Here is a 25,573-nt window from a genome sequence, read left to right as displayed (position 1 = left end):
TTTTATGTGTGCATAAAAATTTCTTCAATTAACAGTTGAAAAATTTAGAAGAGAATGTTATGTCTGACTCTTTGGTAATATATTTAGGAAGCTTCCTAATGAAGTAGATGGTTTTCTGAGAAAACACATTACTAAAACCAACTCACAAAGTAGAAAATCTGGAAGAAAAGTAACCTTGGAAGAAATTATAAAAGAGTCACCTCCAGAAGAGATTCTAAGATCTGATACTTTTATTCAAGAATACATTTCTTCAAAAAACACCAAATTCTTATGCTCTGTTAGTTATGTAGAAATACATGATAGCATCAAATTCATCCTATAAACTTAGCATAACCTTACCACTAGGGCCTGATAAATGAACAACAAAATTATAGAATAGATTTATGTGCAAGCGTATGGGAAATTTCTAAGTGAAATGACAAGTTAAACAGTTGCATTCACCTGATCAATCTCCACTTAATCAATTTATCAGATTAAGAAAAGTTCATCATTTTCTCTGTAAAAGATACTGATGACCACAGAATGATGAGTGCTCATGATAAGTTTTACCCTGGTAGTTCTGGCAATTTTGCTCAGATAATAACGTGTTTCCAAACCAGTTTATGTCAAGTGTACTTGTTTCTGTATTTATGCAATCTAATCAAGCATGTGTGTACACTGATGAAATATGAGTGTGGAAAAAAAGAATTGTTCCTGTGAAAGCTAAATTGAATATCAATAACCTCAGATATGCAGATGACACCACCCTTATGGCAGAAAGTGAAGAGGAACTAAAAAGCCTCTTGATGAAAGTGAAAGAGGAGAGTGAAAAAGTTGGCTTAAAGCTCAACATTCAGAAAACTAAGATCATGGCATCTGGTCCCATCACTTCATGGCAAATAGATGGGGGAACAGTAGAAACAGTGTCAGACTTTATTTTTTTGGGCTCCAAAATCACTGCAGATGGTGATTGCAGCCATGAAATGAAAAGACGCTTACTCCTTGAAAGGAAAGTTATGACCAACCTAGACAGCATATTCAAAAGCAGAGACATTACTTTGCCAACAAAGGTCCGTCTAGTCAAGGCTATGGTTTTTCCAGTGGTCATGTATGGATGTGAGAGTTGGACTGTGAAGAAGGCAGAGCACCGAAGAATTGATGCTTTTGAACTGTGGTGTTGGAGAAGACTCTTGAGAGTCCCTTGGACTGCAAGGAGATCCAACCAGTCCATTCTAAAGGAGATCAGTCCTGGGTATTCTTTGGAAGGACTGATGCTAAAGCTGAAGCTCCAATACTTTGGCCACCTCATGCAAAGAGTTGACTCATTGGAAAAGACTCTGATGGTGGGAGGGATTGGGGGCAGGAGGAAAAGGGGACGACAGAGGATGAGGTGGCTGGATGGCATCACCGACTCGATGGATGTGAGTTTGAGTGAACTCTGGGAGTTGGTGATGGACAGGAAGGCCTGGTGTGCTGTGATTCATGGGATTACAAAGAGTCGGACACAACTGAGCGACTGAACTGAACTGAACTGAAGCTAAATTGAATGTATTGGGAGAACTCAACCCAAGTGAGTCACTAAAAGAAAGAGAGAGAGAGGTTGAGACAAGTGTGAAGTCTGTGGAAAATACACCCTGTTGCTCTCCTCTCTGCTCTGCTGTCTTTGCTTCCACCTTTATCCTAAAAGGACTCATCAGTGTGGTTGACAGTAGCTCCTGAGGTTATGTGCTTCACTGACCTTGTTTAGAAATAGAGGTATCTTTGTGTCAGTATTTAAAGTACTTTGATTGGACCAACTTGGGTCACAGGCCCACCCTGTACCAATCATAGGGCATGACTTGTGCTGGTTGACTTGGTCAAGGTCTATACCCCACAGGGTTGGGGGTGGAGTCAGCTTTTCTGGAAACACTTGTGTCCCCTGATAGGCATTTGAAGGCTACCAGGAAGGGGATGAGTGTTGACACAGATGAGATAATCCACAAATACCTTTTATATTAATGCAAATTATGTCAGGTGGCTCAGTGGTAAAGAATCTGCCAGCTTTGCAGGAGACACGGTTCACCCCTGGATTGGGAAGATGCCATGGAGAAGGAAATGGCAACCCATTCCAGTACTCTTGCATGGGAAATAGCATGGACAGAGGAGCCTGGTAGGTTACAGTCCATGGGGTTGCAAAGAGTCAGACACGACTTAACAACTGAGTATGCACACACAAATTATGTCATCAACATATCCAATTAAAAAAACACATGGTAACCATAATGGAGTAAAAGACATTCTCTATAAAAATATTTGGCAGGGAATTCCACGATGGTCCAATGGTTAGGAATCTGCTTTCCAATGCAGGGGACTCAGGTTCTGTCCCTGGTCTGGGAACTGAGATCCCATATGCTATGGGACAACTAAGCTTGTACCCTGCAACTAAGACTCAGTGTAGCCCCCCAATTTGTTTTGACAAATTAAAGAGTGAAACGCTAATATCCCCTAAGAAAAATGGACAAAGTGCATAAATAGAACTGGCCAATAGTATGTAGAAGATATATAATTTCATTAGTTAATCAAAGAAATGAAAATAAAAGCTATTATGTCATACCACTTTTTGCTTAATCAGTAGACTAAGTATTATGCAAGGAGCAGGATTGTCCCAAATAGCCCTGTGTGCTTACCTGGTGTTGTAGACAGAATTGCATCCTCCACTAAGATTCAGGGCTGAAGCCACCCCCCCTCCCCGCCCACCACCATGCAACTATATTTGGAGAAAGGCCTTTGAGGAGATGATTCAGGTTAAATGTGGTTATAAACTTTGGTCCCTAACAATAAGACTGGTCCTTAAAGGAAGAGGAAGAGATACCAGGAACATGTGTGCACAGAGAAAGGCCATACGAGGACACAGTGAGAAGGGAACCAAGGAAAGAGGCAACAAAATCTGCCAACACCTTGATCTTGGACTTCCAGTCTCAGAGTTGTTAGAAATACATTTCTGTTGTTTAAGCCACTGCAGACTGTGGCAGCCCTAGTGGGCAATTAAATTGCGTGGGCCGGAGGCTGACTACGGCTCAGGGCCTTTCTCTTCCTCCAGTTGGAGGGGCAGTGCCCAAGCTCACCTTCTTGAGGAACTTGGGCTTCCTCCCCTTGTGAAGGCGGGGACTGAATTAAAATGTCCTTGGGGCTCCAGAGCCCTGGAGAAGGGAGTGACTATCCACTCCAGTATTCTTGCCTGGGAATACCATGAACAGAGGACCCTGGCAGGCTGCAGTTCATGGGGTTGCAAGAGTTGGTCGCAAAGTGAGCAACTAACACTTAGATTTTTACTTGGGGGCTTGGCAGTCTCCAGGTGCTGGGCAGTTGGCATTTCAGGACAATTCCTGTAAATAGCTGGCACCCCCAAGCCAGATTGCTGTAAGGCTGACCTCTCATTCTTGTCATATAAGAAGGTATATGGCATTGGTCCAGCAGACTATGGCATGCCTCAGCATGGGCTGGAGGAGTGACTGTGAGCTCTTGTCATGCTGCCCCTGGCCTTGAAAGCTTCTTTATCCAATTAAGTTTATTCCGAATTCCATGTCATGGAATGTTGTGAAATTTCACCCAAACCCTAGTGCATTATGTAGGGAGACCCAGAAGAGAATATCTTACACAAAAGACAGATTTAAAAAAAGATATATTTTAAGAAAAGATATACTCAGTGGTGATGAGGTGCAGGTATGGACATCCTCATTTTGTCTGTTAGCCTAAAGCTATTTACAGCCCTTTGCAGAACCAATTTATGATGTGTTTAAAGAGTCTTTGGGGCTTCCCTGGTGGCTCAGATGGTAAAGAATCTGCCTATAATGCAGGAGACTGGGATTTGATCCCTGGGTTGGGAAGTTCCCCTGGAGAAGGGAATGGCAACCCACTTCAGTATTCTTGCCTGGAGAATGCTATGGACAGAGAAGTCTGGAGGGCTACAATCCATGGGATTGGAAAGAATTGAACACGACTAAGTGACTAACACACACACAAAGCGTCCTCAGGATATCAGTTTTTAAAAAAGCATGGGAATATACTTATTAATCAGTGAATTCATTTCTCTGTATCAAGATACCAAGGAAATTTAATAAAAGTATATATTGTTGAACAGAAAATTTAGCTGCAACATTAGAGTGAAAAATGTATAAAATTTAATTTTCTTCAACTGAAGACTCTATACCTATGTTGTTATTGATAATTTTCCAGATAAGTTGATAAGTTTCTGGAGAACAACAGAAAAGCTGCCACTTCTTGATCGTGATTTCGATGGCAATCTTTAAAACACAGCTCTGTGTCCGTCACCCTGCTTTGAGGACTGAAGTTACAACCTGAACACGAACGTGGGTCTGAACAGTGAGGCCATCTTGTGGTCACTTTGAAAAGTGTCCCATTTCTGACACGCAGCATTGTCTGCGTTCCTACATTGTTCCCCTTGTACTGAGGTGTGACCTTGAAAGTGAAGCTGCTATACGGTGGTGAGAACTTTTGGTATTTCCTGAACGAAATCTTCTGGAGGGAGTCCAAGATTCAGCTGCCAAATTTAAATTCCAGTGTTTGTGGGCTGGTGAGTGTTGCAGAAGGATTTCATGCTATGTGGTTAGTATGTATGCACATGTCCTGACTGTCACCTGTTCACAGCTAGGCTCCTCTGTCAATCATCCTGATGAAATGGAAAGTTTCTAAAACAAAAAGGTTCTGCTGGAAGCATATAACAATGGGGTACTGTGAACAGAAGCAGGGTCAGATTGGAAGGACAGCACAGAGAGAAATACATTTCTGGATTTTCCTAGTCTTAGTCCTTTGTGAATGATTTATAAATGATATAGCCAGTTCTCAGGAAACATATTAACTCCTGTGTGAATAAAAGAGAAACAGTATTAGTACGTAAAGAACAAATGGGTCATATTTTCTAAAAATCTCTGTTTTCCTGGACGAAGCCTGACTAGAGTTGTGATAAGTAAATTCATCTTTGCTTAGCAAAGATTTGCAAATACCTGGAACATCACTTTGACGATGTTATCTCTGTGTTGTAAATTCACATCTTCTCCTTGACTCTACGTTATCAGTAACTGTACGTGATTTATAAATATAATCTCTTTTCAATCATCCTTAAGTGTGAGAGATGTAATTTCGCTTTCTAATTTTCAAGTTCCCTTATCTTCCTGTTTCTTTTCCCCACTCTGAAACAGAATGTAAAATTTCCTTCAAGATTAGAGAAACAAAATACACAAAGCAAATTTTTAGGGAAAAATATTTTCCCCTCCTTTCAGCCAGACTTTCTTGGGCTATCTTTGTGAGATGGGATATCAGATACTGCCTTGAATAGTTGTGTGAATTAGGAAACAAATGCAGATCTGTTCTTTGGCTAACTTTGACTTTGTGCAGGGAGATCAAAGGAATCCAAAGGGGAAAAAAAAACAAAGACCAGAGAGAATTGGAATGCTCAGTGAATCTCGTTGGAAAAATATATTGCAAACTTTAGAAAGCCTGCACCGTGATATTAACAGCTGGTGCCTGTCCAGCCATTTTCAGTTTCTAAAGTGGTTTTACGTCTGTTAGCTCAGGACTGCTGTAAAGAGAAGGGCAGTCCAGGCATTGTTGTTTTCTTGTTACAAAGGAGAGCGCATACTCGAAGAGACTGAGTGCATACCATGGGGCCACTCACCTTGTTAACGTGGGAACTGGTGTTTGATCTTGGATCTGCTGACCCCAAACTTAGCTTCCTTCTGCCCCATAACAAATTCCACTGGCTTGGGTTACCCTGGAAGGTAGCCTGTGTTGACACACCTTCTGCTGGTGGGACTCGGAGCTGTAATGGTTCCTGGCTCCCCTCCAGTCCCTCACCCTGCACCCACATACTGCAAATGCTTTTTCTGTGGAAGAGCTCCAGATGCGGAAATATTTTGGAATCAGCCTGAGTTAAATACCAAACCCTATTTGTAATTTCTGCTTAGGCCTAGACACTTAAAGGATTCCCAAGGGGAACAGTCATGAGGCCACTTGGCATCCTTCTTGGGGCATTGGAGCAGGTGATGGCAAGTCAAAGGAAGTTAGAATGATCCATTCCCAGCTGAGCCCAGCTGCCAGGGCCTGAGCAGAATTGATAGTCAGATGAAAATCCAGCAGAGTTCTGAATCAGATTTCAGCAGTTCCATCTCGAATAGGATTTTCTCATGGGTCTGGCAAGAGCCATGCTGGATTTAAAGTGAAATTAAGTTGTGGACTCTGGGGGATAACACAGGAAATTACAAATGACAGCTGCTTGTCCCAATAACCACATGTGCTCAGGAGGCCCCGTCCAGGGCCCCTGCGAGTTGAGGAATGGGGATGCATTAGAATCCAGTTTTGAGCCCCTGGGGGAAAGTTGTTTTAGAACAGACTGGAGATTCAGAAGGTTGGTTCTGTTTCTTCACTGGGCATGTCATCATGAATCAGGCGCACAGTTTCTCCAAGGCTCAGTTTATTAATTCGTAAACAGGAGAGTAATAATATTTGCCTATCAGGTTTTTGTTTTTAATTTTCTGGTGGAAAACATCTTATTAGCTGTAAAGTGTTCTAGAAACGCAGGGTTTGTTATTATTATTGCCTTTACTTATGGGTTTAGGTTTCCTGTGAGAAAAGGCAATAGAGATGCATAAGACACAAGTGGAATACTGAAGAGAAGAGTAGAAACAGTGATAATATAATTAAAATCAATTTTTAAGTGTTTACAGGCATCTGGGACCATACTAAGAGCTCTAAAAATGAGGCTCCCAAAATGTAATCTGTAATCCAAGACCATTGCTTGAAATGGCACAGAGCCTATGGGATAGAGGAGGAAGTTAAGGGAGGAATGAAGTGTGGCATCAATGCAGCATGTATGATGTGTGAGGCATTTTTGAAGAAGTCATTTTTTGGAAGTCATTATCTCATTAAGTATGTCACATGAAGTATGTCATACCTCACACAAAGTATGTCCCAGTCTCATTTCAGAGAGGAGGAGTTGGAGATTCAGAGGTATTGAATACGTTGCTCAAAGCCCTGCGACCAGTGAATGATACAGCTGGGACTTTGCTTCCAAAGCACATTCTCACATGTGGACATGAGTCAGTCAATAGGGTATAAACCAGGTAGTCAGCAGGACGTGTTCTCAGAAGTGGTGAGGGCTGAGAAGACAGCGGCCCTGAGAGCTGGGGTGACCAGTGTGTCCTGATTTGCCTGTGATTTTTCATCTTAGCGCTGAAAGTCCTGTGTCCCAGCCCCTCAGTCTGGGGCCTCCTCAGTCCAGGCAAACTGAGACACTTGGTCACCCCACAGCTGACAGCTAGTGGATGTGCCCTTGGTCAGTTCAGTCACTCAGTCATGTCTGACACTTTGTGACCCCGTGGACTGCAGCACGCCAGTCTTCCCTGGCCATCACCAACTCCTGGAACTTGCTCAAACTCATGTCCATCAAGTTGGTGATGCCGTCCAACCATCTCATCCTCTGTTGTCCCCTTCTCCCTCTGCCTTCAATCTTTCCCAGCATCAGGGTCTTTTCCAAAAAGTCAGTTCTTCACGTCAGGTGGCCAAAGTATTGGAGTTTCAGCTTCAGCATCAGTCCTTCCAATGAATATTCAGAACTGATTTCCTTTAGGATGGACTGGTTGGATCTCCTTGCAGTCCAAGAGACTCTCAAGAGTCTTCTCCAACACCACAGTTCAAAAGCATCAATTCTTTGGTGCTCAGCTTTCTTTATAGTCCAACTTTCATATCCAAACGTAACTACTGGAAAAACCATAGCTTTGACTAGATGGACCTTTGTTGGTAAAGTAATGTCTCTGCTTTTTAATATGCTGTCTAGGTTGGTCATAGTTTTTCTTCCAAGGAGCAAGCATCTTTTAATTTCATGGCTGCAGTCACCATCTGTAGTGATTCTGGAGCCCCTCAAAATAGTCTCTCATTGTTTCCATTGTTTCCCCATCTATTTGACATGAAGTGTTGGGACCAGATGCCATAATCTTAGTTTTTTGAATGTTGAGTTTTAAGTCAACCTTTTCACTCTCCTCTTTCACTTTCACCAAGAGGCTCTTTAGTTCTTCTTCACTTTCTACCATAAGGGTAGAGTCATCTGCATATATGAGGTTGTTAATATTTCTCCTGGAAATCTTGATTCCAGCTTGTGCTTCATCAAGTCCAACATTTCGCACGATGTACTCTGCATAATAAGTTAAATGAGCAGGGTGACAATATACAGCCTTGACATACTTCTTTCCCTATTTGAAACCAGTCTGTTGTTCGATGTCCAGTTCTAACTGTTGCTTCTTGACCTGCATACAGATTTCTTAGGAGAATTTTCCACAGTTTGTTGTGATCCACATTGTCAAAGGCTTTGGCATTGTCAATAAAGCAGAAATAGATGTTTTTCTGGAACTCTCTTGCTTTTTCAATGATCCAGTGGATGTTGGCAATTTGATCTCTGGTTCTTCTGCCTTTTCTAAGTCCAGCCTGAACATCTAGAGGTTCACGGTTCATGTACTGTTGAAGCCTGGCTTGGAGAATTTTGAACATTTCTTTGCTAGTGTGTGAGATGAGTGAAATTGTGTGGCAGTTTGAGCATCCTTTGGCATTGCCTTTCTTTGGGATTGGAATGAAAACTGTCCTTTTCCAGTCCTGTGGCCACTGCTGAGTCTTCCAAATTTGCTGGCATATTGAGTGCAGCACTTTCACAGCATCATCTTCTAGGATTTGAAATATCTCAGCTGGAGTTCCATCCCCTCCACTAGCTTTGTTCGTAGTGATGCTTCCTAAGGCCCACTTGACTTTGCATTCCACAGTGTCTGGCTCTAGGTGACACCAGTGTGGTTATCTGGGTCATGAAGGTTTTTTTTTATAGTTCTTCTGTGTATTCTTGCAACCTCTGCTTAATATCTCCTGCTTCTGTCAGGTCCATACCATTTCCGTCCTTTATTGTGCCCATCTTTGCATGAAATGTTCCCTTGGTATCTCTAATTTTCTTGACGAGATCTCTAGTCTTTCCCATTCTATTGTTTTCCTCTATTTCTTTGCACTGATCACTGAGGGAGGCTTTCTTATCTCTCCATACTATTCTTTGGAACTCTGCATTCAAATGGGTATATCTTTCCTTTTCTCCTTTGCCTTTCACTTCTCTTCTTTTCTCAGCTATTTGTAAGGCCTCCTCAGACAACCAGTGCCCTTGGTGAACATAAGCAATTTCATGGACTATCAGCATCAGATGGGGGATTTCATGGATGTGATGGAACAAGACAGAAAAAAGACCACTCTGTAATTATGCCCGAACAGGGATAAAAGTAAATACCATGCAACTGCCAAAATGACCAAATGATCCCCTCTACTGCTAACAAGAAGGACTACTGTTTCTTCTTCAATGACAACTCTAGCCCTGCTTCTTTCCTCCTGATTACTAAATCAAAAATAATATAATCACAAAATTTGCCTATGTTCTGATAGCTCCCAATTCACTTCCTTGAGTCCTCCTGCAAATCAGCTAACATGGCTCCAACTCCTAGAACAATCTCTTCCTGATGTCCTCTTTCTGAGACACTTCATGGTTCCTTATGATGTCAGGTGTCCTCATAGCAGGAAGCAGCATCTACTCTATTTGACCTCAGGTGTGTTCCTGGATGGTCTTTGGCTAGGGGACATTGACAGGACTTATACAAATACAAGGGCTGTGTATCAAGAGGGGTTACCTTTCACTTGTGGTATTGTAATTCTCTGTCTCTGGGCCATCTCTATAGCTAGACTAGAAGTTTTTCAAAGCAGAAATACTTACTAAAGATGGTAACTAAAATTTATTGAGGACTTCCACTTGCCAGGCACCATGCTAGGCTCTTATTTAAGGTTCACCCACATTTTTTGAGGGCTTCTCTGGGGCCTCAGATGGTAAAGAATCTTCCTGCAATGCACGAGCTCCAGGTTCAATTCCTGGGTCAGGAAGATCCCCTGGAGAAGTGAATGGCTACCCACTCCAGTATTACTGCCTGGAGAATTCCATAGACAGAGGAGCCTGGCAGGCTACAGCCCATGGGGTTGCAGAGAGTCGGACACAACTAAGTAACTAACACATACACACACTTCTTGAAGCAATTCCTGTTGTAATTCTCATTTGACAGATGCCGAAGAAGAAGCTGAATGAAACTGTGGACTTTGCCCACAGTTAATAAGTGGCAGAGCAAGTATTCAGAACCATTGAGTTTGACTCTAGAGCCCTAATGGCACCCACAGAACATTCAATGTTTGGGGACTAGATCAATAACCAGTTCGTCTTCAGATGAGTCAGAGGTCTTGGAATGATAATAATACTAAGGTCTGCTGCCCTGAGCCATACTCTGTTTTGAACGCTTTCTGTGTGTTAACTTACTTGACCCTTAAAACAACTCCATTAAGTTGGTATCTCCATTTTACAGTTAAGGAGGCTGGGCTTCTAAGAAGTATACAATACATTCATATAGAGTTTATAATGAATAAAATCTTTTCACACTTGCATTTTTAAGCCCTGTAAAGGACTCTATTTCACTAATTTAAGATGCCATTGATCATAAGATGCACCATTATTTCATGTGCCACTGGGAAAAAAAAGCTGCCAATTACAATTGCAATTTGTCAGAAGCCCCCAAATGTATCCAGTTTTTGGAGATGCTAAAATGCCAGGAAAAAGATACTTTAGAATTGATGGAATGGAGTAGGTGTTATTTACCCCCGTTGTTTAGATGCAGAGCCCAGGGCTCAGAAATGAGTACATTTCTCAAGGTCATAAAAGTGGCAAAAGAGGGATTTGAGTCCAAGTCCACAAAATATTTCCTCTCTTCAGTGGTATTCCAACCATTATGGGCATCTTTGACCCCTGGGTTTAAAGGAGGGCCAGTGGTTTAAATGGAGACCTCCTAAATCTGACACAGAAGACTTTTCGGACAAAGAAACACTTTTTGTGAAGTTCACATCACATCTTGTGGGTGGCCATGTACTGCAGGGTGAACTTTTCTTCTCTTTTTAAACATTTTGTTTGTTTATTTATGCCTGCACTGGGTCTTCATTGCGGCGCTTGGGCTCTACATTGTGGGGCTTCTCTATTGTCGAGCAAGCCCTGCTCTCTGGTTGAGAGGCACAGGGTTCTCATTGCGATGGCTTCTCTCATTGCAGAGAACAGGCTTTAGGGTGCATGGGCTTCAGTAGTTGCAGCACGTGGGCTCAGTATTTAGGGCACATGGGTTTAGTTGCCCTGCAGCATGTGGGAATCTAAGTTCCTGGACCAGGGATTGAACCCATGTCCTCTGTGTTGGTAGGTGAATTCTTAACCACTGGACCACCAAGGAAGTCCCTCTTGTTTGCTTTTTAAGTTGGCTAAGATTTAAATTCCTGTGAGGACTTTGGCTAAAGAGATGCATGAATGAGCTCACCATGCCTGGGAGATGCTTCTCTTTTCCAAGTCCCAGGGATTCTCTGTAGAACTTTCTCTCCCTCTCTCTCTGGGCTTCCCCGGTCATGGTTTAGGTCTGAGATTGTCAACTTGCTTTAAGTTGTCTTGGATCAGGGTCTTGCAGGGAGTTGGACTCCATATTTGATGTTCTACCGTTGACAGCTTTGAAGCCTCACCTCCTCCTCTCCCTCTCGGCCCCACGTCTAGACAAGCTGATAAGAAAATCAGAGTGCTTTGGTGCCAGTGGAAGATGTAAAGGATGCCAGCCCCTCGCAGCATGTGTGCACCCTCTCTCTGGCCCAACCCCTCACTATACCCTGTAATCCTCCCCAGCTTCCTTTCCTTGGATTCCCAAGTCATTGTGGACCTGATTGGGAGGCCTGTCCTGATCTCCCCAGAAAAGCCTCAATCATCTAAAATCTATTTAAAATGTTTTAACAGAGAAAAATATTAATCATTTTTTACCTAGGTGTTTTTAAAATGAAGAGAGGTCTGTGTTTAACCAAAGTCTATAGCTGCCTCTCTGCAGCAGTCTGCTAAGGGAGCTAGCAGTAAGGGCTGACTGTGTGCAGTTCAGCCATCATCCTCCATGGGTTGTGTCATGTGATGGTTAAGGCAGGTGAAGGAAGACATTCCATGCTGTCAGCCCAAACAGGCAAGACTAAGAGAACCTGGAGGGTTTTTAAAGGTTCTTGTGGAGCAGATAAGAAATGGAATGGATAAATCGGATTTAAAAAAATGAAGGAGAGAGAGAGCACTTATGAAATTGGAGGAAGAATGAAAAGGGGAATCAGAAATAAAATGACTGAAGAATGAAAAACTAAAGCTAACGAATCTCTGAAAAGGCCTGGTGCATTAAGAAATGGGAGGAGAGATGAAAAAAGAATAATTGGACAAAGAGAAGACAGTAAGCAAGATAAACAATAATACAAGAAAACGATGTTCTGATCTTATATAGACTTTTAATCAAGAACCACAAGGTTGTGCCACGTGAGGGTTGAAATACATCCATTTCTGGGGGTGCGGGTTGTGGGGGTATGAACAGGATAAGCCAGTTGCTGTTTGGACACCATCCGCAAAGTAATTACAAGGTCTAACAATGCCCTTCCCAAGACTGAATCATTAATCACCATTTCCGATGATGCTGAAATCGTAATGAGAAAACCCATACCAATGTTTCCCAGGTCAATTTCAAGTTCTGTTATAAGAGGTATGGAGAGAAATCGATGGCATATTATTTTCCTGATTCCAAGTCGACATTTCAAACAGCACAGTGTGAAAATATAAAGACAGTGCCCTTTTAAAGGTCAATAGTGATTTCCATTACAATCCCTGATTTATCATTCAGCCCAGAAGATTTATTCCAGGCTGGGATGTAACAAGAGTTTGCTCTACACAGGGGAGAAGCAAAGCAGAAAAAAAAATTACTTAGAAGTTTTAAGGGCCTTTTTCCCCATGTACTTTTCCTTCTTTGAGCTCAAAAGGCAGGCACCAGGCCAAGTCTTCAAACATTTATGTTTGGGGCTTTCTCTCTGTTTTGTAATAAATTTTCTCTGACCCCTCCCCAGAAGCTCTGCTCCCACTAGCCTGATAGGTCTGGGGAATATGCTGTTCAGAGTTTCTCCTTTTTGGCATCTTGAAGAAGTGTTCATGAAGAGTGTTAAGAATCTCTTTCTCACTCTACCACCTGCCTTCCTCTCTGTGGCTTTCCCCGGGGGAAGAGTACTGTTTCCAGAGAATTCCTTAGGCCCTTTCGCCATCCAGGAAAAGAATGACTTCAATATAGGGCATCTCCAGTATTTAAGAAAGGGCTGTCCTAGGTGGCTTCTTCCCTTCACCGGCAGTTCAGTAGCTGGGAGTGTTTTGGATCAGATCAGGGAGCAAACTGGCTGGGAGGCTATAGAACAAGCCATGAAATCAAAGTGGAGGGAAAATAGCTGTTGGTGTTATTTTGTAAGTTTTCCCTCTTAGTTATATTACTGTCCAGTAGTATTATGGGTTCCAAAACTGATGGAAAATAAGTCAATTAACTAGGATGCCTGGGCCTCTTGGCTATTTTGTTGACTTGAGAGTGAAGATGTCTGCTATCTCTTCTAAACATCAATATTGACCTGATTGATGTAATGCATGGGGTCAAATTCAGGATCTTGGTAGAGAGCATCTGAGAGCAGGTATATTTAGAGTCTTATTGGAGATGGGAGAGGGGAGATGTCTCCATTTCTAGTGTCTTCCTCCACGGAGGGACCAGGAGCTCTGTTTGTTTACCTGCCTCTCCATTTTCTGCCTGCCTTTCCCCACAGGAGACAGAGAGCTGCCCCTGAGCTGTGAGTGAATGAAGAAGCTGTGCATTTGGGGTCCAAACCCTCCCACCCTGCTCTTAGGAATGAATTGTCCATGGGGAACCTGTGTTCTCTTCTGCAATTTTGTACCATAACTTCCCCCATTTTTTATTGTGGTAAAATGTACATAACATAAAATTTACTAGACGACCTGACCTGCCTCCTGAGATATCTGTATGCAGGTCAAGAAGCAACAGTTAGAACTGAACACAGAACAACAGACTGGTTCCAAATCAGGAAAGGAGTACATCAAGGCTGTATCTTGTCACCCTGCTTATTTAACTTATATGCAGAGTACATAATGAGAAATGCCGGGCTGGATAAAACATAAGCTGGAATCAAGATTGCCGGGAGGAATATCAATAGCTTCAGATATGCAGATGACACCACCCTAATGGCAGAAAGTGAAGAACTAAAGAGCCTCTTGATGAAAGTGAAAGAGGAGAATGAAAAAGATGGCTTAAAACTCAACATTCAGAAAACTAAGATCATGGCATCCGGTCCCATCACTTCATGGGAAATAGATGGAAACAGTGAGAGACTTTATTTTTTGGGCTCCAAAATCACTGCAGATAGTGATTGCAGCCATGAAATTAAAAGACACTTGCTCCTTGGAAGAAAAACTATGACCAACCTAGTTTGACCAACAGCATATTAAAAAGCAGAGACGTTACTTTACCAACAAAGGTCCATCTAGTCAAAGCTATGGTTTTTTCCAGTAGTCATGTACGGATATGAGAGTTGGGCTATAAAGAAAGGTGAGCACTGAAGAATTGATGCTTTTGAACTGTGGTGATGGAGAAGACTCTTGAGAGTCCCTTGGACTGCAAGAAGATCCAATTGTCCATCCTAAAGGAAATCAGTTCTGAATATTCATAGGAAGGACTGATGGTGAAGCTGAAACTCCAATACTTTGTCCACCTGATACAAAGAACTGACTCCTTGGAAAAGATCCTGATGCTGGGGAAAGTTTGAAGGCAGGAGGAGAAGGGGACGATAGAGGATGAGATGGTTGGATGGCATCACCAATGCGATGAACATGAATTTGAGTGGGCTCTGGGAGTTGGTGATGGACAGGGGGGCCTAGCGTTCTGCAGTCCATGGGGTCGCAGAGTCGGACATGACTGAGCAACTGAACTGAACTGAACCATCTTAACCATATCTTAAGTGTTCAGGTCAGTGATCTTAAATATATTCATGCACAACCATCACCATCATCCATCTTCAAAGCTCATTCGACTTGTAAGGCTGAAACTCTGCACCTGTTAAACAGTTACTCTTCATTTCCCCTCCTGCTTAGCCTCTGGCAACCACCATTTGACTATCTTTCTCTGTGGTTTTGATTATTCTAGGTACCTCATATAGCTAGAGGACTCGTATGGTATTTGTCATTTAAAAAAATTCCTTTTCCCCCCGTCTTATTGAGAAATAGTTGACATACATCACTGTATAGGTTTAAGGCATGTAGCCTGATGGTTTGATTTACATATGTTATAAAATATTTACCACAAGAGATTCAGTTAAACATCTGTCTTCTCACATAGATACAATAAAAAGGAAAGAAAGAAAAAAAGAAAAAAAATTTTCTCCTTGTGATGAGAATTCATAGAATTGACTCTCTTAATAGGGAGGCCAGGCATGCTGCAGTCCGTGACATCACACAGAGTCGGACATGAATTAGCGACTAAAAACAACGACACTCTCTTTACTTTCCTCCATAAAATACAGCAGTGTTAGCTGTAGTCATCATGTTCTATGTTACATCCCTAGTACTTACTTACTTATGAATGGGAGTTTGTACCTTTTGGCCACCTTGTTCCAACTTTCCCTCCCTCCCCCCACCCCGCCTCTATTATCTACAAATCTGATGTCTTTTTCTATGTGTTTGCTTTTTAGTGTTTTGCTTTTGCTTCTTTTGGTTGTGCCACACAGCACGTGGCATGTTAGTTCCCCCACCAGGGACTGAACTCGTGACCCTTGCAGTGGAAATGTGATATCTTAACCACCGGACCACCAGGGAAGTCCTTGTGTTTTGTTTATAAATTCCACCCATGAGTGAGATCATACAGTATTTTTTTTTTTGCTCTGTCTGACTTATTTCACTCAGCACAATGCCCTCAAAGTCCATCCACATTGTTGCAAGTGGTAGGATTTCCTCATTTTTATCTCATTGTATATAACAGTACTTGTCTTTTTGTGATGGGCTTATTTCCCTTAGCACAATGTCCTCAAGATTCAGCTGTTATAGCCTATGACATAATTTTGTAAGGGAGGCTCCCCCACCCCTAAGCAGAGCCTGCCTAGAGATTAGGAATTGACTTCGTATGATTCTGAGGTTTAGTACTGCGGGGTCACTTGCCAATTTTTTACATTTTAGCTCTATTGTTAATAAAAGCAAAATTTTGATTCTGTCAGCTCCTTTGTATTAATTCTGAACTGGCTCAGAAAGGGGAAAAGAGGGCTATTACTGGGCCCTCTTTAGGTCCCAACAAAGTTGAAATTATGACTCTCCTTAATCATCTTGAAAACTTCATAACTTGCTGAAAGAATGCAGAGATTCCATATGATAGTTTGTTCCACATTTTCTGGCTTCATTCATTTCCTGAACAAAAAAAAAATCTACTGTGTTTCAGGAGCTATGCCTCAGCAGTGGGCAACAGAGACAAATTCCTGCCATCAAGAACTTCTTGTCGAAAAAAAATAGTAACAAAAGGAAATTGTTGTGAATTGTGATTATTTCCAGGATGGAAAGAAACAAAGGGCAAGAAAAAATAAAAGAGGCAGAGGGTGGCTTTAGATAGAGTGGATTTGGTTATAGGCAGAGCTCATCCTTGCAAGTTCAATCATTAATTAAAATTGCCCATGATGTTTGAATGGAGACAAAACCAGTAGTTAGGAAACTTGATATATGGTGGGAATAACTTTTAGTCTCCCTATAACTTACATATTTTTGCTAGATTTATTACATATTGTAATAAATTGTTATGCATTCATTTCTTTAGTCAACGCATTTCCTTTATTTATTGATTGATATTTATGTATTTATATATGAATGTAGTAGGTTGTGTGGGGTCTTAGTTGCGGCATGCAGGATCTTCAATCTTCATTGCAGCACGCGAACACTTTAGTTGCAGTACGTGGGATCTAGTTCCCTCATCAGGGATTGAACCCAGGCCCTCTGCATTGGGAGCACAGAGTCCTAGTCACTGGACCACCAGGGATGTCCTCTAGTCAACGCATTTCTAATGTCAGAAAATCTGAAAGAGGCGAAGGATATATGGATGACTAAGACATTCTTCCTGCTCCAAGGGACAACATGCCTTGTTGAGAGATCCAGGGACATAAATAAGTAATTAAAATAGAGTGTGATAAGCTGGGGGAAGGTCATGAAAACACAGAGTAGGGGGTGAGCACCTCAAGATACGGAAGTTGGGGAAGTTCAGGCAGAGCGGATGTGAGCATTTTCTGAAGCTCAAAGCAATGAAAACCGTGGCTTGTGTTTTCAGGGCAGCAGGACTAAAGTGTGCTAAGGACAGAGAGTGGTTAATGCCCTGAGGTTCTGAAATAACCAGAGCATTTCCAGCATATGTTAGAAACACAGGCCTGATAGCTTCACCTTTTGCTTTGAAGCTGTCTTTAAACCTTAATTATTATTCCCATTTTAAAGGTAAGCTAACCAAACAGGTGAAGTGGTTTGTTCATGTCATGGTTGGTAAGAAGCAGAGCCATATTAGAATGACTGTGAATATAAAGCAGATTTTATTGGTATTGGTTAGAATTTATGAAAAGTAAAGAGTTTAGCTTTTTAAAAGAAAGTCTATTTCCGTGATGGCTCAGAGGTCAAGAATCTTCCTGCAGTGCAGGAGATGCAGGAGATGCGAGTTTGATCCCTGGGGCAGGAAGATCCCTTGGAAGAGGATATGGCAACCCACTCCAGTATCCTTGCCTGGAAAATTCCATAGACAGAGGAGCCTGGCAATCTATAGTCCACAGGGTCACAAAGAGTAGGACACAGCCAAGCACACACACATTCCATAAAGTACACAGTCTTAATCTCCTTAATCTGCAAAATTTCTGCTTTATCCCCAGAAAAGTATATAAAATCCCACAAGAATTTAATGGTGGCTGTGGATGTCTCCATATTCTCTAATGAAATGATAATTTGGGTGGTGATGTTGGGAAAGCAATTCATTTAATTCTCAGCTAAAACATGACAGTTAAAATTTTAGCATGAAAAAGAGTGAGACTTAAAGAAAAACAAGTCAGTTTAATTAATGTTTTGTTTGGCCTGAGTGCAAACAGTTTTCTTGCTTAAGCTCTTGTTGGATAAAGTAAAAAGATATTTTTCCTTAAAATGTCCAAAGATGTGTTCAGTGAATTGGTCTTGGTAGGTATTTAAGACGATAATTACAGAAAAGGATGGGTTTAAAAGTGACTTATGCACTATCTCCACTAATTATTTTTAATAAGGAGTGACTCATGATGCAGAGTGCTATTTTTTTTTCTCTTCTCTTTGCGTGTCCAAAGCAGAAGTAATGTTATGTGTGTGCTGAGGCATATCAAAGCTTGGCTGAACCTTTCTTAGCAGGTCTGGTGGTTTGAAGTTAGTTCAAAGGAAACCTCCAATCCCAAAGACTTTTAAATTTCTTCCTGTAAAATAAATTAAACACAAAAAGCCAATATGAACCCCTCTATGCCTCTGTATGTGAGGGATATAACCAAGTTGTTTCTCTCCAAAGTGTTCTTGGGAAATGTGTCTTTTCTTGTGCATAGCATACACATATGTGATAATAAAAATATGATTCAATCTTGAAAAGATGATCAAGAGTCTGGGGGCTGCTGTTGAAGGTGAGCTCTGCCAACTTCCCTGTGGCTGTCCTTGGCAGAGCCCCGGAATGCGAATGCATGAATGTGATGTGATAATTTATCCTTCACACTGAGGTTGTCTGCAGCACACATGTAAGCATGTCACTCTCTCTCCCCAATGTGGGTAAAGAAAAACATCCTTCATTTGCCCTGTAAATCCCATGGGATCTGGATCCTTCCTTCCTTTCCAGCATCTGGTACCATCTTCCTTCTTGTGTTCCTAGCTCCTCTTACCACAAAGACTTTGCCCAGCTGTTCCCTTCCTCACGGAACGTACTTTCTTACACTTTTGCATCGGATAATTCCTATTACTGTTTAGGTCTCAGCTCTCCTTCCTGCTTTAGGCAAACCTTCTCTGACGTCCTTGCATAGCTTAAACCTATTACACGCTTCTATACTACTCTGCATATTATTCGTGCACCTCTGCATGCTATTATGCTGTGATATAACAAGAAAGATATATTTGGTCTTTATGCCTAGGTCCTGATACACAACTCTTACTCCTGAAGCCCTTGGAATTTCTGTGTGATAGAACTAAAAGGGGTGTTTTTTGTTATTCATAGCAAACCTCTTTCACCCATACCTGAAGAGGTGGGGAGGCTGGTTTCCAGAAGGACCAACTGTGTGATTAGAGGTTGGAAACTTTCATCCCCACCCCTGACCTCTGTGGAGGAGAGATGATTTGAGGTAGTGTTCACTCAATGATGACCCATGATTTAATTTATTCTGTGTAGATTCACCTTTCTGAGATGGGCACCCATGAACATAGTCTGCAGAGAGTGATCAATGAAACCAGAAAGACATCCTCTTAATCTCCACCATGAACTATAAGTGTCAAGGGAACTTGCCACTTGACTCTGTGTCCTGACCCAGAATATTATTTCCCTAAAGGCAAAAGGAGTAGAGGGCGGCACAGAATGAGATGGTTGGGTGGCACCACCAACCATGGCACGGACATGAACTTGAGCAAACTCCGGGAGATAGTGGAGGACAGGGAAGCCTGGTGCGCTGCAGTCCAAGGGGTCTCAAAGAATTGGGCACGACTTGGCAACTGAACAACAACAGAGGCGTTACATGGGAAGGCAAATAAGAGTCTGTTTGGTCAACCTGGAATCAGCACTAGGGTGGTGAGTGCTAAATGACATGTGCCTGCTTTGTGCCCTTCCACATAAGAGAAATCTTGCTCTAGGGCCCCCTTGGGCAGTGTCTACATCTGTCTCAGTGGCTCCCCTTAATCCACTCTTCTGTGGTTGATCAGTCCCACTGCTGACTAACAGGTTTTGGATGTGTCAATAAATGGATGGCAAGTGTACGCTCTCCTTGCCATCAACCTCCTTCGGTGTGCATGGCAGACATTACTAGTTGATCATGGCTCTCTTTTCCAGTGGGCTCAAATGAGGCCTCAAGAATCTTCTACACAGCACTCCAGGGACCACACACAGCCAGCTGACTGGAATGGGCATGTCGCATATACATGATTTCTCTCCCTAGGTCACAAATCAAGTTTGGTCAGAATACATCTTTTCTCACTATCACTTGCATACTTCATTTTCAGAGGGTAATTTCAAATTCTTGGAGAGTGTAGCCTCATGACTGCCCTTCCTGTATGCCTTCTAAATATGCCTTACAAGACATATTTAGATTTTTACGAGGACCTTCAATGTCCTCATTCATTCCTTCCTTCCACAGATAGCTATTGGGAGTTATTTAATGCCAGCCTCTGGGCCCCTCCAGGAACTGTTCTCATGAGATGTTAAAATTAGCTGGCTTAAAATCTGCAAATGGTTCTAAAGTAGACGCCTAGAAGAGTCAAGGCCTGATTCCAGTCTTCCCCTAGGGGCGTGCACCTAGTTCCCTGTAGGTATAGCTTATCCTTTGGGATACCAGTGCCCAAACCAAGACAGCTTGATTCCTTTTAGATTATAGTTTTTATTTTCTCCTTGGATTTGTGTTCCTGTGGTCCCACACTTCTTTACAAATTCACGCAAAGGTGCCTGAGCTTGATGCTTGGAATACCCTGCTTTTAATAAAGGGATGGTCATGTGTCCCTTTGTCTTCCAAAGTTAACTGTGGCAGCAAAGGTATTTAAATATTCTCCTCACACCCCAAGAAATGCCTGTTACATTGTAATAAGAAAGAAGGCAATGATTCCACTCCAGAAGTAAAAATGCAGTGGGACAAATAAAAAGAATTGCCTTAGGAGGACGCAGATAACCTGCGACGAGGAAGAGAGCTGGGTGGAAGAGAAGGGGCCTGAGTGCCTCGTGACATCTGGGCGAGCGCGTGACTGCGCCCCTGCGTCTGCCAGCTCTGAGCGTGCGCCACACCTTTACAAAGTAAAGAGTCAGGAACATTTCTGCCCAGCCAGCTGCCCCTGCCTTTTGCTGGGAGCTCCCACCATGCAGCTCCTGCTTCCTGCATGAGCTCTCATTCTGAGGGGAGGGTTCTGTGCCTTGTGGCGCTTTTCTGGCCACAGGCGCCGCGGGGCTCAGACACTTGCAGCTGGGGGGCGTGTCTGCAGCGTCACTGTTTTCCTCCCTTACTTCCTCCTAGAAAAGCTATCTCCTTGAAAGGGTGGGTGTTTAGAAGTGTCAAGGAAGAAAGTACAAGCGAGAGGAGGGAGGAACGAAAGGACAGAAGCGGAGGCCCTAGAGCTTCACGTGGAAGGCGTGGATCACCGGTCAGACCTGGGTTCGCATTCTGACTTTGCCATTTTAAACTATGGGTTGCTAGACAAGTCTCAGCGCCTTCCTCTTTCAGATGGAGGTAATTATTCTAGTGGTCATGTAGGGCTGTTGTAAATTAGTCAAGGGAAATTAAACCCTTGGGAAAAAACCAGGGTAAGGGTGACAGTGACGACCATGGTGCTGATGCTGAAGCTTTTGCTGTTGATGATGGTGATGCTGGCGATCGTCTCTCTGGGCTTCAGCTCTCTTATCTGAGTGACTTGAATCAGGTGGCCTGTGACACCCCTTCTGAGAGTCTTCGTTTTCATGATTAAGAGAAAAGAGAAGTAATAGGCTTAAAATGAAAGATAAGCACGACTGACATTTGTAGAGCTCACCAAGTCTGCAAATAATTTTTAGATAAATTTTCATCAGAACCTCTTAGCATATCTGAATAGGGATAGCTACCCTAATTTACAGATGAAGAAACTGAAGTTCTGAAAGTCAGATGATCCATTCAAGGCTATGAGGTTAGCAAGTGGTAGAATTGAGACTCATCTTTCCAATAGAACGCTGCTGTGCATTTAGTGCTCCCTAAACTGCATTCCTTGGTGGCTCAGATGGTAAAAACTCTGCTTGCAATGCGGGAGACCCAGGTTCGATCCCTGGATCAAGAAGATCCCCTGGAGAAGGGCATGGCAATTCACTCCGGTATTCTTGCCTGGAGAATCCCGTGGACAGAGGAGCCTGGCAGGTTACAGTCCATGGGGTGGCAAAGAGTTGGATATGACTGAAGTGACTTAGCATGAAAACTGCAGTCCAGGTGGCTCAGTGGTAAAGAATCTGCCTACCAATGCAGTAGATGCAGGAGACTCCAGTTGGATCCTTGAGTTGGAAAGATCCTCTGCAGGAGCAAATGGCTACCCACTCCAGTATTCTTGCCTGGAAAACCCCATGGACAGAGGAGCCTGGTGGGCTACAGTCCCTGAGATCACAAAGAGTCAGACATGACTGAGCATGCACACAGATCACATTCACATTTGGATCACTCTGTCTCTACTCTTGCCTTTTCCTCTGCCCAGGATGCTATCCCATCAAAGTGTCTCCTTCCTGGTTCTGTCAGCCCCTTGCCTTCTAGAGCCTGTACTGTGAACAAGCTTCTTTCACATCATTTATCCCCATATGATTGTTTCCTGCCTGCTCTGGGAAGCCCTTTAAGACAGAAGCTAGTTTTTATTGTCTTTGTATTCCTGGATACTATCACATCATCTGACACATAGTAGGTTCTCAATCAGTTTTCAACCAATGAATAAGTATAAGTGATTCCACTAGCCTGGCTGGGGAGAGACACACATTTGAGGCAGTATAAGCTTATTGGAAAATCGATCACTTTTACAATAGCCTACATCAATCATCATTTATTAAAAAAAATAAAACCAAAGTCTTCAGAATTTGTATTAACACCTATTGAAACCAATTAAAAATTACAATATGCTTTCTTGGAAACTTCGATTGATCGGCATTTTCAAGGTGGCCTTCTGAGCCAAAATTACATTTAAAGGGCTCCATTTGATGACTATCACTCAATTCCAGGTATACCGCAAACAGATCAACATAGAGTGATGTGTTGTGAGTGATGCTTTCACTAGAGACCTTAGTTCCTTAGGGCCTGCTTTTATTTCTTTCTCATCCTAGGCTCATGGGTCATTTATTTTATCCCCCAAAGGTTCAATCTGATGGTTGTTTTAGACAACTTTGATAGGATTTTAAATGTCATGGCTCTGCGTAGGAGGAGGTGATTCAAGGTTAATGAGAGCCCAGACTGCACTGGATGTAAATCTAGCCCTTTGGATTGACAGCCATGGGTGACAGAGACCGAAGATTCCGGTGCACAGTAGATGCGGTCTGACCTTTACCTGGGGGAGAGGATGAGTTGGCTCATTCTGAGCCAGGTGGAGTGCTGCTGGTGTGAAAGTTTCAGGAAGATCAGTTTGAGAGCTGTAAGGGACCTTGAGGTGGTCTCTTATGCATATATATATGTGTGTGTGTGTGTGTGTGTGTATGGTGGTGGTGATTTAGTCTCTAAGTCATGTCCAACTCTTGAGACAGCATGGACTGTAACCTGCCAGGCTCCTCTGTCCATGGAGTTCTCCAGGCAAGAATACTGGAGTGGGTTTCCACTTTCTTCTCTGGGGCATCTTCCTGACCCTGGGTTGGAACCCATGTCTCCTGTATTGCAGGTGGATTCTTTACTGCTGAGCCACCAGGCATTCCCGTATGTGTATATGTGTGTGTGTATACAGTGTATATACCTATGCATGCACTTGTTTATATACATATGTATGTACATGTGTGTGTACTCATTCCTGTCCCCTTCTATGCTTAAGGCGTCAGATTTGCAGAGACACATCTGCTATGTTTGTCTCCCCTGCCAAATTCATATGTTGAAGCCCTAAGCCCTCAATGTGATGGTATTTGGGGGTGGAGCCTTTGGGAGGGGATTGCATTTAGATGGGGTTGTGAAGTGGGGCCCCCATGAAGGAATAAGTACCCTTGTAAGAAGAGACACCAGAGAGCTTGCCCTCTCCTTCTCTCTTAGTCATAAAAAAACACAATGAGAAGGAGGCCTTCTGCAAACCTGGAAGCAGCCTCTCACTAGACACTGAGTTGGAGTCAGACACTCTCACCAGACACTTGATCTTGGACTTCCCAGACTGCAGAACTGTGAAGAATACATGTCTGTTGTGTAAACCACCCTGTCTATGGTATTTTGCTATAGCAGCCTATGGGGCTGATGCAATACTCAAAGAAGTTTGTGAAGCCCATGAAAGTCTGTGCAAGGGACTTCCCTGGTGGTCCAGTGGTTAAGACCCTGTGCTTCTAATGCAGGGGACGTTGGGTTTGATCTCTGGGCTGGGAAATAAAAGCCCCTGTGCCATGTGGCATACCCACCCTCACCCCTGCTAATAATTTTTAGAATTATTAGAAAAAGAAAGTGTGTGTAAAATGTCAGTGTGCACATACATAACTTTTACCTAGCTCTTTCTCAAAAGAGTTTCCTCACTGGTAGTTTGTTTCTTCCCCACTACTCATTTTCTGTTGAGCAGAAGGAAGGAATTCTCATTCTACTTTCCAGCAGGATAGAGGATAGGAAGACCCGCAGTCGGGTTCACCCCTTCCCTGGAACACCTTCTGTGCTTGAGGAGTCTGATTGCCCCTCTGGAGTCTCCAGGGCCTCTCTCTCATTGGAATCTGCCTGTTGCAGAGGCAGGACTGGCTTCATAGGTGTGTACCTTGATGTAGTTACACAGGCCCTGATGCTCAGAAGGGCCCTGTGCTTGGGTTAATGTTCTGCCTTTGCCATTTTGAAATTAACAATTAAATAATCATTTATTTATTTACTTATGGCTGCACTGGGTCTTCATTGTTGACAGCTGACTTTCTCTAGTTGTGGGGAGCAGGGGGTAGAGCCATGAGGCTGTGACCCTCTTGTTAATCTTCTAGAATCATCTTGATTATTCTCTGAACTCCAGAGGAGTGTGATTACTAGTTTTTTCCCATCATTCCTGATCTCCGGAAGCTTATGGGATAGTGAAGCAACCAAAATGTTAGATGCCCAATGACTATGCAGAGTGTGCTGGGGAGTAGAGGGAGGGTCTTATTTAGTGTGGGCTGCTGTTAGAAATGACCGCAGACTCAGTGGCTTAAGCAACGATTCATTTTTCACAGTTCTAGAGTCTGAAAATCTCATTAGGCACCAACATGGTTAGGTTCTGGTGAGGACCCTCTTCTAGGTTTGTGGATAGCTGTCTTCTTGCTTTCTCCCCACAGCTTGCTGTCTCCTAGCGAGCACTCTGGCCTCTAAGAGCACTAATTTCATTCATGAAGGCTCCTCATGATTTAATCATCTCCCAAAGGCCTCACCTACCCCCATCACATTAGGATCAAAGTTTTAGCATAGGAAGTTTGGAGGGATGCAAACATTCAGTCCATTGCAGGAGGGGGAGGGTACTTTGGCCTGACTGCGGGGCCAACTGTGACAACTTCATGGAGAGGGTTAGCTGAGAACTCCCTGAAGTAAGAGTAGTTTTCATCGTAGACAAAGGGGTGTGTGTGTGAGAGAGAGAGAGATTAATCTTTTAAGAAAAGAAAACTAAATGTAAATATATTGTGCACAGATATAACCTGTTCTCATGGTGGTGATAGTTTCCATTTTGGACTCATTGGTGCTATAAATGAAAATCTTAATTTAAATACTCCTTTCAGCAAAGACTCCCCTGCTCCTCCTTTCTCCT

Source organism: Bos javanicus, chromosome 5 (genome assembly GCF_032452875.1).
Source record: "Bos javanicus breed banteng chromosome 5, ARS-OSU_banteng_1.0, whole genome shotgun sequence".
NCBI classification, from domain to species: domain Eukaryota; kingdom Metazoa; phylum Chordata; class Mammalia; order Artiodactyla; family Bovidae; genus Bos; species Bos javanicus.
The sequence above is the reverse complement of the archived record's forward strand: the minus strand, read 5'-3'. Positions refer to the sequence as shown.